The 15272-nt window shown below is 42.1% G+C and overlaps 1 protein-coding gene across 15 annotated transcripts in view; it reads left to right on the top strand.

Moving 5' to 3' along the window:
* CLIP1 (CAP-Gly domain containing linker protein 1) overlaps positions 1-15272 on the top strand; it is a 118235-nt gene that overhangs the window by 13187 nt on the left and 89776 nt on the right. Inside the window, exon 1 of one of the 15 annotated variants that reach the window (XM_035016921.1) lies at positions 3108-3775. The exons of the other annotated variants lie outside the window; for them this stretch is intronic. The gene's annotated coding sequence lies outside the window, so the exon portion shown is untranslated. Of the gene's footprint in view, positions 1-3107; positions 3776-15272 lie in introns of those variants that run through there. 15 annotated transcript variants of the gene reach the window in all.

Below are 15272 nucleotides of genomic sequence, written 5' to 3' on the forward strand. Positions count from 1 at the left end.
ACACCGACTGACCCCAGGTGCTTGCCAGATACTCCACTCTGGAGGAGATGCTCTCCATCCCTCAACCAGTATTCTGTGTCTTCATTAAGAAGACTGACAAGTTTCTCTAAAGTTAAAATGTGGGACAATGCCGTTTCTTCCCTGGGTCTTACATTTTAAATTATAGCCACTAGACTGTTTCAAAGTCAAAGACAATTTACTAAAGTTTAGTAAAGGGACAAAAATATCGGATTAGTAAGAAGCGAATAACTAACAGCAGTTAACCCTTAGCATCTCTGACTGTCCTGCAGTTTTTTCCCTCCAGTCCCTGAGCCTGTCTTTCCACATGTTCTTATCACTCCATTCCTTGGTTTCTTAACAGTCAGAAAGGCAGCAGAAGCTAAGCACGCTGCTGCTTCAGTAGAATAATGCTCTTTCTCCCCTCTTTGTACTTGAAATGCTGATCCTGCTACATTGGCCTTAAATCTGCCGGTCACTAACTCTCTGGTTCCCCTCGTGTATCTTGAGACACACTTACTAAATTTTCACCCGCAACGCAATCTCTGTACTTCGCTTTGAGTTTTGTGTGGGTGTATTTTCAAACTCTTAGTGCTGAGCTATCAGTTTTACTGGCCAGTGCCTTGTGCTACAAGCAGATCATCTTTATACATTATGTATCCCCTGTCAAATAGGTATTTTATTTTTTTATTTTAATTTTTATTTTTTTAGAGGGAGAGCGCACTTGCATGCACACACTCAAGCTGGGGGCAGAGGGAGAGGGGGAGAGAGAATTTTTTTTCTTTTTTTTTACATTTTATTTATTTATTTGACAGAGAGAGACAGCGAGGGAGGGAACACAAGCAGGGGGAGTGGGCGAGGGAGAAGCAGGCTTCCCGCGGAGCAGGGAGCCCGATGCGGGGCTCGATCCCAGGACTCTGGGATCATGACCTGAGCTGAAGGCAGATGCTCAACGACTGAGCCACCCAGGTGCCCCGGGAGGGAGAATCTTAAGCAGGCTCCACACTCAGCATGGAGCCTGAGGCAGGGCTCGATCTCAAGACCCTGAGATCATGACCTAAGCTGAAATCGAGAGTTGGATGCCCAACTGACTGAGCTACTCAGGCGCCCCTCAAATAGATACTTAAAAACATTTATTTTATTTTATTTTTTTATTTTTATTTATTTATTTATTTATTTTGACGGAGAGAGAGACAGCGAGAGAGGGAACACAAGCAGGGGGAGTGGGAGAGGGAGAAGCAGGCTTCCCATCGAGCAGGGAGCCCGATGCGGGGCTCGATCCCAGGACCCTGGGATATGACCTGAGCTGAAGGCAGACGCCTAACGACTGAGTCACCCAGGCGCCCCTTAAAAAATTTTTTTAAAGATTGTATTTATTTGACAGAGAGAGAGAAAGCACAAGCTGGGGGAGTGGCAGGCAGAGGGAGAGGGAGAAGCAGGCTCCCCTCCCAGGACCTGGAGGTCATGACCTGAGCCAAAGGCAGATGCTTAACCAACTGAGCCACCTAGGTGCCCCAATCAAATAGATATTTTATTTTTATTATTCTTTTTTTTAAAAAATATTTTATTTATTTATTTGACAGAGAGAGACACAGCGAGAGAGGGAATACAAGCAGGGGGAGTGGGAGAGGGAGAAGCAGGCCTCCCACCGAGCAGGGAGCCGGATGCGGGGCTCGATCCCAGGACCCTGGGATCATGACCTGAGCCAAAGGCAGACGCTTAACGACTGAGCCACCCAGGCGCCCCTCAAATAGATATTTAAAAAATCCTCTTGTTATAAATGCTTTCCCCCCTTTTTTTATCTTAATGATTATTCACAGTTTTAAATTCAGGATTTTACATTTTTCCTTTTCCTCACATACGTGTGTTAAATGAAGTTGGAAAGACGAATGTTGTACACCCAGGGGGATTTGGGGCAACTGGGAACTTTATTACTGATGCCAAGAGGAAGGCCACTTCATTTATATTCTGCCTTAAACATATATTCTAGACCTGTGCCGTCCAGTACAGTAGCCCCTTATGGCTTTTGAGCGCTTGAAACGTGGTAAGTCCTAGTTGAGCTGTGCTATAAATATAAAAAGCACACTGGGTTTCAAAGCCCTAGTAGGGAAAAAAAATGTGATACAGCCTATTAATTTTTTTAAGAGTTTATTTATTTATTTGAGAGAGAGAGAGAGAGTGAGCACAAGCAGGGGGGAAGGGCAGAGGGAAAGGGAGAAGCAGACTCTCTGCTGAACAGGGTGTCTGATGCAGGACTCGATCCCAGGACCCTGGGATCAGGACCCCTGCCCAAGGCAGATGCCCAACTGACTGAGCCACCCAGGTGCCCCAGCCTATTAATAATTTTAATATTGATTACATTTTGAAGTAATATTTTGGATATATTCGGTTAAGTAAAATGTTAATTCAGCTGTTTTTAGTTTCCTAAACATGCTTACTAGAAAATTCAAAATTACAGATTTGTCTCACATTATATTTTTATCAGACAGGGCTGTTCTAGAAAGTATGCTGGTGTCAACAAAGATAATGATCTAACTTGAGACTTATAGCTCTTACATACCATTCACTAGAGGTAGTAATTGAACAGTTTGCCCATAGCGTCGTTGACCTACTTTTAAAAAGAAGCCCCTGGGTTGGGAAACTCCATATTGCTGTCATCTTCGTCAAAGGCTTAGAGATAGTAAGATAAGAGTTACTTGGTGCTTTAGTTTGAAAATTGCAGTATTGCATCATTTTATGGGTTCTTGTTTTGGTGTTGAGTCAGTTCAGGACTTTTCTGAACTCTTACTGTGTACCAAATACTTTTGGTCCTTTGGATGCAAAGACAAATCTCACCCCTGCCCATGAGGAACTTAGTCATCGTGTGCTATGCAAACAAGACAGGAGTATGATTCATCATTCAGTAATAGAAGACCGCACAGTGGCTAGGGAAGTGCAGAGAAGGAAGAGCTAGGGCAGGGACAGTCATCTGGAAGGACCCCACGAGGAGGGCATGCTCTGCCTACATTCTTTTACAGAATGTCCCAGAAGCCCTTAGGCGGGAGAACGTGCAGTGGGGAGCAGTAAGAGCTTTGCTGTATAAACAGCCCATCCTTGGGAGGCGAGGTGCAACTCTGCACTTCTCATCCCAAGAATGTAAGCTCAGCTTGGCCAGAAAAGGAGATGTGTTCAGTTGGCCCCTGGCAGGCCCATCAGCTTATTGGTTGGGTTTTGGTGGTCTCGGGTGAAGTTGGAATACTTGACCTTCCTTGTTTTACTCAAAAGTTGAAGAAAATATGTAAATGCTCTTCAGTTTTGTCTTTTCCAGTCTTTTCTGTATGTAGATATGAATGTGAATGAAACCAAAAGGGGGAAAAAATCGAGTAATTTGCCTTTCTTTAGTGGAAACATGAGTCTGTTTGGAAAGCTACCAGAGTGTTGTGTAAGTGTTTTCGTGGCTGAAGCAGACCGGCTCAGGTTACACTGCGTCTCCCACGTTGGGGGTGGGGGACAGCAAGTGACATAGCATACAACAGACACTTACATAACCATGACTCCAGGGGACGGGATTAAGCTGTGAATGAACCTCCCAAACTCCGGAATATGATACTAGAACATAGCCTTTGAATTTCTCTCTCAAGCTTGACTTGAAAATGAGCTTCAGAAACATCTCTCTCAAACTAGACTTTTCATTACGCTTGGAACTTCTTTAGCTTCTCTTCTTTTATTAAGTTCGTGAACTTTGATCATTGTAGAATTAGAAGGGGGCTCAGAAGTCTCAGAGTGCGGCTGTCTGTAGGTAAGTCACGTAACCTGTTTGGTCCCTCACAGGGCAGAGTTGAGACCTGGGTCTCTAGATGCCCCTCTACCATAGCCTGCAGCCGGCTTCCAGAGGCTCAGTGCCAAACGCCCTCTCCTGGCAGATGAACTTCATTGCAGATTCTCAGATTCTTCACCTCTCCTTTGCCTCCCAACAGAATTTCCAGAGTTGGTAAATAGTAGAGGATTTTTGTTTTGCTCATGGGGGGAAGTGGACCATGAGGGAACCAGGTGAAGGGTGGGGATGTGATTTGCCTGGGAAGATACAATGCTCTGCTGGAGGGTGCCAGGAGATGCTGAGCTTGCTAGGAGCTGATCTTATCAGATGAGCCTTCTCTCTTCACACATGGCAGAGTACTCTTACTTTGGCAAAGTTAGAGCCACAGTGGCTTTTCTTTCACTTTGGATCCTTGCCCTTTCGCTTAGGGAGTTTGGATTTGAAATCCAAAACAATCAAACCACAAAAGAATGGAGTTGGAAATGGATCTGACTTAGTAACCTCTAGTTAGAACTGAGGATACCAAGGTCTGGGAAGGAGTTAAATGCTAATTCAAGGTCATCCAGCTGGGACAGAATCCAGGTGTTCATTTCCTAGTCTAGCCTTCTTTTCGTACCTTTTTTTTAAGCCTTAACTTTTTTAATAACAGTAAATAAAAACAGCAAAACAAAAATGAGTAAACAAAACCTTAGAGGAGTTATGAAGACCATAATTCCTTTTGTTTGAACATGATTTATACTGTGCTTATTTTTGGGAACTGCTTGTTTTGAGGAATCTCTTGTTTCTGTAAATTGCTTAAGCTTTTTTTAGGTTATGAGGGAGAAGGCGAGGTTTAGATTTTACTAAAATACTTCCTATAATAAAAACTTTACATTATGGAGTATTTCAAACATGCACAGAAGTAGAGAGAATGCTGCCATCACCTAACTGAACAGTTAGTTCTCAATGCATCAGTCTTAGCTCACGTAAGTTTTAGTGTGCTGTATTAGACTTGTATGTTTTTTACACCTGTTTTGCCCTTGCCAGTTAAACATCTTTTTGCCTTTTTTAAAAAAAAGATTGATTTATTTATTTATTTATTTATTTATTTATTTATTTTAGAGAGAGTGCATGCTTGTAGGGGGTAGAGGGAGAGAGAAACCCAAGCTGATTCTATGCTGAGTGGGGAGCCCCACGCTGGGCTTGATCTCAGGACCTGATATCACCACCCTGAGATCATGACCTGAGCAGAAACTAAGAGTTGGACACTCAACTGACTGCACCACCCAGGAAAGTATAGTACTTTTAAGAAAATATAATACTTTTATTTCTTATTCATATAGTTATGCTTTTTGTGGTATGAAGTATTTCCATCTCAAGTACTTAAAAATTTCTTTAGTTGACTTAGTAGAGGAGATTATAAAACTCTAAGCATACTTTTTAATTTTTATTTTATTATTTTTAAAATATTTTATTTATTTGACAGAGACAGAACAAGAGAGGGAACATAAGCAGGGGGAGTGGGAGAAGGAGAAGCAGGCTTCCTGCTAGCAGGGAGCACGATGTGGGAGTCGATCCCAGGACCCCAGGATCATGACCTGAGCCGAAGGCAACCGCTTAACGACTGAGCCACCCAGGAGCCCCATTTTACTGTGTCTTAAAAAATCATTTTTTTTTTCCTGCTCAAGAAATGATATCTGTTCAGGGTGCCTGGGTGGCTCAGTCGTTAAGCGTCTGCCTTCGGCTCAGGTCATGATCTCAGGGTCCTGGGATCGAGCCCTGCATCGGGCTCCCTGCTCAGTGGGAAGCCTGCTTCTCCCTATCCCACTCCCCCTGCTCGTGTTCCCTCTCTCACTGTGTCTCTCTCTGTCAAATAAATAAATAAAATCTTTAAAAAAAAAAAAGAAAAAAAATGATATCTGTTCATTAAATCAAATTTAACAAACTCAAGAAAACAGAGATCTAAAAACTACCACTAATCCTATCACCTGGAGATAATTATTAATAATCCTTTGTTACATTTCCTTCCAATTCAAGCATTTTAACTGCTTAGAAATAATAGTAAATTTTAACTAATTCTTATTCTATGCTGGCTTGTGAACTCCAAAACTCCTAAGAGGGGGAAGCTGTAACGGTTACCAATAGTCTGGAAATTTTGCCCTTTCTTAGCAAGAATACACTATTGCAGAGCTGTGGTGAGGCTTTATGCTTTTGGCATTTTCAAAATTAACTTCTGGGTTACACATCTTAATCCTCACTCCTCTTAGTAAATAGAGTAAATATTGGGACTGGCGAAGTTAGATTGTCAAGGCAGAGGTAACATTTTAAGTTTATGATTTGCTTCCTACTCAGTTTTCAGAATTTTTAAATACTGCTTAATTTTTCAGGAGAGAATACTAAAAAAAATTGTTTGAAACTGAGCCAGAATGAAAACTTGCCAGCTTGAAATACATAAAAATATGTTTCTGGTGGTGAGGTGAGGACTTCAGTGGATGTGCTTTTCTCTGCTTACCTGCATTGCTTATTCTGGTCAGCAGTGGAGAAAGATGTGGCTCGTCTTAGATGGGAGACCCTTTGGGAGAAGGTGCATTTCTTGAGTCATCACCTCCAGATTCAGGGATATAGAACCTTCTGGGTTTTGTTGTTGTTGTTTTTAAGTAAGCTCCATGCCCAATGTGAGCCCAAGGCTTAAACTCATGACCCTGAGTTCAAGACCTGAGCTCAGATCAAGTCAGATGCTTAACCGACGGAGCCACCCAGGCATCCCTGGTTTTTCTTTAAAGTGGTGAGGTTGCGTCCTAGAGGCCGACCCACATCAGAATTCTTCTTTGTGATGTCATCATCATGACCTCATAGGCAGGGTTGCTCAAATTGTTTGTGCAACTTTTGGCAGATATGAGCTGAGGCCTGGCCTGATTCTACAGACACCATGAGGTACCAGTTTGTCTCATATTGGTAGATTGCGTTGACTTTCGTGCAACTTCTGTAGATTAAAAAAAAAATACAGACATTAATGTTAGGCTCTCTATATTTTACTGAAGATTGTATAATGGTAAGAAAATCATTGTTTTAAAATATCCTCTGGCAAGAAATTTAAAAAACAGAAAACTAAATAGTAGAGCAGTATTTTACTGTGTGAATGGGTATGTGGTTAATCATTGGCTTTGTTTGCTATGTAATTGGCTATCAATTTTCTTGTTTCCTGCAAATCTAACATTTTTGTTCTTTGAAAGAATATCTTCACCATCAGGGCAGCTAACAGTTTGAAATGATCAGACATGGTTATCAGAATTAGTATAAATTATTTATGACCCAGAGGCCTAAATGCAGATGCATCACAGTTCAGAAGTTATCATTTGTTTTTGAATATATTGCTTTGCTCTTTGTACCTGTTTTAGCTGGAGTTGGAAGAAAAAGTGTTGGTTCACACAAAGGTCCAGAAGTCTAGTCTTTCATGGTTAATACATATAATTTCCTCAAGGATTGTCCTCCCATATTTTTTTAATTTTTATTTTCAAAGATTCTATTTACCCATTTATATGAGAGAGAGAGGAGAGGGAGAAACAGACTCTGTGCTGAGTACAGAGCCTGACCTGGGCTCGATCCCACAACACTGAGATCATGGCCTAGCTGATATCAAGAGTCGGAGGCCCAACCGACTGAGCCCCGCAGGTGCCCCTATTTTTATTTTTTTAAAGATTTATTTATGAGAGAGAGCATGGTGGGGAGGAGCAGAGGCAGGAGGAGAGGGTCCCAGGCAGACTCTGTGCTGAGCACAGAGCCCAACGTGGAGCTTGACCCCACCACCCCGAGATCATGACCCAAGCCAAAACCAAGAGTTGGACGCTCAGCTGACTGTGCCACCCAGGTGCCCCAAGGATTGTCTTTCTTTAAACAAAAACTTCAAAAACCCTGTGTCCTTATATACTGGGTGCAAGCACTTGATTAATTATCCCCTCCCATCTTTTATTTAAGTAGATATATTGGTCTCTTCTAAATTTGACTCTGTGAGTTTAAGTTGAGAGATTATTAGGTGGCCAAAAAATTTTCTTTTTTGTTTTGTTACTGCTTTTCCCTCACAAAGCATGTCAGTATTAGAGAGATTCAACATCTCATTTTTTGAAGTAGACTCCTCTTTTTAAAATGTTGTCCCAAGTGTTTCCCTCTGTAACAGCCACATGTCCCTATTTTCTTAAACATGTAAGACCTAGAATCTTAAAAAAACATTCACTTTCTCTGAGACTACAAGCCCTTCATGGGTCCACTAGGTGTGTTCCCTTTCAGATGTGTGTCTCTAACTGGGATGTCTTTAAGACAGCTCCTTAGAAATGAGCTGTCCTTGGGCACCTGGGTGGCTCAGTTGGTTAAGCGACTGCCTTCGGCTCAGGTCATGATCCTGGAGTCCCTGCATCGAGTCCCGCATCGGGCTCCCTGCTCGGCAGGGAGCCTGCTTCTCCCTCTGACCCTCCCCCCTCTCGTGTGCTCTCTGTCTCTCTCATTCTCTCTGTCTCAAATAAATAAATAAAATCTTTAAAAAAAAAAAAAAAGAAATGAGCTGTCCTTTACACATAAGTTGTAGAAATTTAAATTTGAATATGCAAATTTGAAGTGAATTTTAGCTACGGGGACTGACTGCTTTAGATCAGTTTTCATGGTTACAAACATTTCTACATTTTGGCATATATTCTTATGCAGGGAGAATAGAAGAGTCTTTGGTTTTTGAATTCCCATTCCCTTTGCAAGATCTCTTTCATGGAAGGGTTATCCAGATGGGGTCTGAATAGCGGATCATAGCAGAGGGCAAGTCATCCGAGAGGCATCTTAAAATGACAGTTTGGTAGTTTGCTGGGGCAGCTGAAATAGCGCTTGCTCATTGTGCTCTGCATAGTGTTAGGTGGCTCTGGCTTCGTTTCCAGCCTTGGGATTCATTACTAGAGTCACGTTTTTATTTTTATTTTTCCTTCCTCCCAGGTCTTGGTAGTAATCCATTGGTTTTTTTCCCTAAAGGCAAAATTTTTTCTTATCTGGATGTTTTCAATATTCTTTATGAAGCATAGACTGTTTATTAAAAGGAGTAACTGCAGTAAGCTAATGTTCTCTGTTTTGAGAAGGGTGTAGTCTTGAACTGTATCCCCAACCCCTGAAAATCTGTTTAGAACAGAAGGCTGATATCTATGTAATTTCCTGTTAAAATGCTGTGTAGCGAGAGAAGTTTTATCTGAAAGTGGGGTGCTTGAATTCTTAGAAATACTAGCTAAGCGTTTGGGTGCACTGTGTACCAGCATTAGCCGAATCCCTTGAAACCTACCCAGATGCTGGTCTTTGCCAGTATCTACACACTCAACAAATGTGTACCAAATCTTGACTTCCCTGGGGGTAGGACACATTTTTTTGTTGGGTGGAGGAGAATAGTTGTACTTTCTGGAATCCTAACTTGGAGTAAAGCTGACATTCTCAAGAAATGTAAAGCACACTCTTTTTGGGAAATACCAAAGAAGATAGGTCTTCTAAGATTATTTGCTTCCCTGAAATGAATACCTTGCCCTTTTAAAATTTATTTAGGTCGGATCTCAGAGTTAAATCACAAACCAGGATATTAATCTACTTCAAAATTTTTGCTTATTTGAGGCCTGGCTTTTTTTTTGTCTCAAAATAAACTGGTATGTTACACAGGGAAAAACCAAAACCAAAACCAAAACCCCTGTTCCTCTAGTGTTGATGTTTAGCAACAAAGCTTCCTGTCAGGTGAAATGTAAACCTTGTGCTGAGAAGGAAGAGAACTGGAAGGGATTGTGCAGCTGAGCCACTTGCATATCCTGGAGTCCTTCTGTCTGGTATGGAGTTGGTGCTTGGAAGGAGATCTCCCTCCCTGCACATCCCATGAGAATGTACGAGCAAAAGAGTAGCTATTTTTGACTGTTCAGAAGTGAGTTCTAGAGATAAACATTTTACAAATGGTTCTTGGCTTGGGGCGCCTGGGTGGCTCAGTTGGTTAAGCTTCTGACTCTTTTTTTTTTTTTTAAAGATTTTATTTGGGCGCCTGGGTGGCTCAGATGGTTAAGCGTCTGCCTTTGGCTCAGGTCATGATCCCAGGGTCCTGGGATCGAGTCCCGCATCGGGCTCTCTGCTCCTTGGGAGCCTGCTTCTCCCTCTGCCTCTCTCTCTCTCTGTCTCTCATGAATAAATAAATAAAAATCTTAAAAAAAATTTTTTTTTTAATTTATTTTTTGACAGAGAGAGACACAGTGAGAGAGGGAACATAAGCAGGGGGAGTGGGAGAGGGAGAAGCAGGCTTCCCGCGAGCAAGGAGCTGACGCGGGGCTCAATCCCAGGACCCTGGGATCATGACCTGAGCCGAAGGCAGACGCTTAACCATCTGAGCCACCCAGGCGCCCCCCTTTATTTCATTTTAAAAGAATTTAACCTTTAAGCAGCACATGTGGCTAGTGACTACCGTACTGGATAGTGCAGACCTAGAATATTTAGCTTTTAGTATGACTTACAGACTGGTGTGAGCAGTTGATGGTAAGATACTATAAAAATCTTAAAAATAAAAGTTATTTTACCAGCAAAAAATGAGTTTATTTGGGAATAGCAGATAATTGCAATTCAGGACAAGCAAGCCATAGCAAAAAGCATAGGCTAGTCTAACAAAGGAGAAGCACATTACTTTATGGAGAAAGAAATTGGGAAGAGTGGTTTTTGAGGAAAATCCATTGGAGAAAAGCAAGAGTTCAGGGTCATGACTGTTTCTCATTTGCTGAGTGGGGTAGTCGATCTCTTGGAGGAGATGCAGTGTATATCTTCTGTAATTGATGATTCTTCTCTGCTGACAGTTCTTGTGGCGTCTGTCCTTGACGATTCTTGACTGGTACTGCTTGAGAGCTCCCCCTTCTGGCCTCCTGACTCTGGGTTAGTGAGGTTTCCCTTGTAAATGTTCACGTTATCAAGGCAGAGTAGGTGGAGGAACATCTGGTCTCTGCCACCCCACGTGCAGAGTAGTAGAGAAGGCCGGAATTTGTCATTTGTGTTTGGTGGTATCTAGTCTTTATAGCCTCTCCAAATTTATCCTTGCTAAGGTGTTATCTGAAGAATTTGAGGTGAGAACCTTCCTTTGTATTTCCATTTTGATCACTGACTTCAGATGCTCATGGCTTCTCTTCCCTGAAATTTAAGACCTGCCCTGGCAGCCCCTGTCTGTTACTTGGACCCACGGTTGGAGTGGGTGAAGACTTGGCATGCCACTAGAAAAAGCCTGCCAACCCTTGGTTTAAATCTTTGCTTGACAGTGGTAGCCAGGTTAAGATAACTGAGATGAACAACTGACATAAATTCAGGCTTTAACAGGAAACTCTAGCCATCTTTCATTTCCTACCACTAGAATCTGGAGGCTTTTCACTTGAGGTGAAAGGCAAGTAAAAGCTGATCATAGTAAATTTCTTAGATTGAACTCTAAGGCTCTTGTCTAACTTGATTTCTTGCAAGAATCTTCTGACGTTTGTCAAACCAGGCTTCTCATTGTCTTACATGCTTTATATCTTTCCTCCTCCGCCTTTTCTGGAGTCTTACCTGTCTGCCTTTTTAAAAATCCTGACTGCCAACACCCGCACAACAGTGTTACTTTCCTTTGAGCACCTGCAGAAAGCTTGCCTTGCCATGGAGCCTTTTCTTTCTGCCTTAATCCGCTCTACCCTTCCATCTTCTGAAAACACTTCCAGGATCATCACATGGTTTGGTATTTCTCATAAATTATATTGTATTCTTAGTTATTTTCATATATATGTGGGTCTTTTCTTCCCAACTACATTATAAATTCCTTGAGCTTACGCCTAGGACGTGTATTTTTCTGTCACCTATAGCAAGCACCAGGTACAACTTTTTAAAAGTTTGTTTATTTAATCTCCACTCTGACTGTGGGGCTGGAACTCACCACCCTGAGATCAAGATTCATGTGCTCTTCCAACTGAGCCAGTCAGGTGCCCCCTGACAAGTATAACTTTTTAAAAATACTGATACAGGGCACCTGGGTGGCTCAGTTGGTTAAGCGACTGCCTTCGGCTTAGGTCATGATCCTGGAGTCCTGGTATCGAGTCCTGCATCGGGCTCCCTGCTCAGCAGGGAGTCTGCTTCTCCCTCTGACCCTCCCCCCTCTCATGCTCTCTCTATCTCATTCTCTCTCTCAAATAAATAAATAAAATCTTTAAAAAAATAAAATAAAATACTGATACACCCGGCCTGGTTTGTAGAGTCATTTAAACAATTGAGGCTATTTTCCTCGTTCATTTTATTTAATGAGGATTGTTGATAAAGTACTGTGGGGACCATAACAACGACTAAAAGGCGCTTACAGCCTGGTGGATCGCATGGGCTACACACACAGCTCAGTGGGCTAGGTGCCAGGAAGAGGCCCAGACTCTGCTGTGGGAAATTGCAGGATGGGCACAATTTCACTGGTGAGCACTGGAAAAGGCTTTGTGGGGCAGATGAATGCCTGAGTTTGCCCTTGAGTAAAGGTTTCAGCAGATGGTGATCACTAGACTTGGAAAGGGCATCAAGGCTGAGCGAACTGCCTGAAACGACAGCAGTGGGGACTGAAGTGCTGGGGCCTCTGTGTGTCGTGGTATATGAGGAATCGGACACCTGGCTGGTTCATGTGCGTGTAATTGAGAAAATGAACCTCAGGGGACTTTTCTTACCAGCTGTTCAGCAGTGAGTGGTTCTCAGACGGGCTTAAAATCTGGGCCCACCCTCAGGGTTAGTTTCAGTAAGTCTGGGCAGGGGCCCCGAAAACTGAGGTTCCCAGGTGATGTTGATACTGCTGCACATTTTGAGAACCACTGATTTAGAATACAGTCCATCTGATAACCGCCTTAGAGAAATGCCTGGCTTACATACAGAAATACCCCGAGGTTGGTGTATAATTGTGTTCTTGTTTGCTTTATGTACATACTTCTCGTCTCCCCGCACATTGTAAGTTCACTTGTATCTACAAACTCAGCCCCTGGCACAGTTAGTAAATGCTCTGTTTGCTAACTTGGCATCCTCATCTGTAAGTATCTGAAGCAGAAGTGCATGCTTCTGGAAGCCCTTAGGGAATGGGGGTTTTCAACCTTTGCAACTCTAAATGTAAAGCATAAATGAATATAGCAGCAGTTCTCGTACTTTTTTCCGCAGGACCCTTTTACCTTCTTAAAAATTGAGCTTTTCTTTATTTAGGTTTTGTCCATTGATGTTTACCATATTAGAAATTAAAGCTGAAAATATCAGTTCATCAGAAATTATGATAAACCCATTACACATTACATAAATTTTTAATGAATAACTGTTTCTCTAAAATAAAAACTTTAACGAGAAGGTGACATTGTTTTTACATTTTTGCAAATCTGTCTCTAATAGAAGACAGGGCTTCTGCTTTGGATCTGTAGTGAGAGGTTGTTTCCGTTGATGTGCATGAAGAAAATTGGCCTCACATAGATGACGAAGAGAGTAAAAAAGTATTTTAAGAGCATTTTTAGATAATTATGGATTTTCTTCTTTGATACTACTCCCAAAATTTGATAGGTTGAAGTTTCATAAAAGTGGCATCTGAAACTGTATGAATGAACTTTTATTGTTACGTAAAAATCCACTGGTCTGCTTTGTGCTTTGATGTTTTTGTAACATTATGCATTGTAGGTTGAAAAATACTGATTCATGGAGAGGCACATTTCCATATACTGACACATTTCATTATATGATATACAAAAATTACATTTGTTAATACAGTTGATCTCATCAGAAAAGTCTTCAGTATCGGGAAGCTGTCAAGCTCACAGTGGAGGATAGGTTTTCCAAAATTCGAAGTTTCCCTTGAATGCTTAAAATCTCTCGTCAACAAAGAGTTGTTCGCCTTGAAGTGACCGGGTCACATAGTTCATTTTCAAGAAAATGTCTGCCAGATACCCATGCCTCAGTAACCGTAGCTTACCAGTCATTTTCTCAAGTAACATTGACATTCTATGAAAAAAGTGGCTAATTGAGCCTGCACCTCCTTTGCTCACGTTTTTCTTTGAGACGCGGTGCAGTGGTGCACGGCAGGCGTGCTTCATGTGCGCCTCCAAAAAGGTACGTACTTGGGGCGCCTGGGTGGCTCAGTCAGTTAAGCGCCCAACTCTGTTTTGGCTCAGGCTCAGGGTTGTGAGATCGAGCCCCACGTTGGACTCTGCGCTCAGTGTGGAATCTGCTTCAGATTCTCTTCCCCTCTCCCTCCCATTCAGTATCTCTCTCTGTCAAATAAATAAATACAATCTTAAAAAAAAAAAAGGGCACATATTTAAGGGTTGAAATGTAATAGAATGATTCGTTTTTCTGCTATACCAAGTGCTTCACGTTGTTAAGTGAAAGTGGCTTCTCCTGCTCCTCAAGTACATGTGGCAGATCATACAAGCGAAGACCGTGCCGTGTGTTCTCATGGCCCTGACTCAGTGCCTGCCGTCCGTGCCCACCTAGTGCTTTTGCACCATCAGTGGAAACATCAACAAGGTGGAAAAGGCAAAAAGTGCCTTAGTAATACTGTGCAGATAGTTCTGTTTCCCTGAAAGGGTCTCAGGGGTGCCCTAGGAGTGCATGGACCTCACTCTGAGAACCACGGAATTGCAGGACTGAGAGTCAGAGTTGGCAGAATGGCATAGTGCTGTCACTCCTACCTTGATGAGCTTACCCTCCACTCTGGAAGTTCAGAAACTCATTTTTTAAAAATCCGTTTACTCAGAGGTGGGACTCTTGAATCATAAAAAATTTAGAGATAATGGTTTATAAAATATAACTTCGTGTATTTATAGTGAGAGAAATACCAAAAGACACCATTCCCTTTGGTCACTGTTGGAGACCCAAACCTTAATCTGAGCGTGGAATTTTGGAGCTTTGTTTCAAATATCCTTAAGGCCGATTTTCATGCAATTTTTGCAGTCTTTACAACTCCTTCTCCATAGACTACCCTTGTTTTTTTACCAGAACCTTTTTCCAGTGTCCATAAATTAGACATTTTCTTTTTAACTCCCTTTTTCTGGACTTCTTTTTAGTTTGGCAATACATGATCACCTTTCTTCATTTTGGTGTATTTTCACTTTTTAAATGTTAAATTATATGTATGAAATCAATATGGGTGTGTGTCTACATATACAATGCAAAAGGAGAGGGAGAGAGAGAATCCCAACCAGGCTGCACGCTCCAGGAGCCCAGTGCAGGGCTCAGTCTCATGACACTGAGGTCATGACCTGAGCTGAAATCAAGAGTGAGACGCTTTGGTGCCTGGGTGGCTCAGTTGGTTAAGCAACTGCCTTTGGCTCAGGTCATGATCTTGGAGTCCCAGGATGAGTCCTGCATCGGGCTCCCTGCTCAGCAGGGAGTCTGCTTCTCCCTCTGACCCTCCACCCTCTCATGCTCTCTATCATTCTCTCTCTCTCTCAATAAATAAATAAAAATCTTAAAAAAAAAAAAAAAAGTCAAACGCTTAACCAAC

Source organism: Mirounga leonina, unplaced genomic scaffold (assembly GCF_011800145.1).
Source record: "Mirounga leonina isolate KUSES-001 unplaced genomic scaffold, KU_Mleo_1.0 Mir_171, whole genome shotgun sequence".
Taxonomy (NCBI): domain Eukaryota; kingdom Metazoa; phylum Chordata; class Mammalia; order Carnivora; family Phocidae; genus Mirounga; species Mirounga leonina.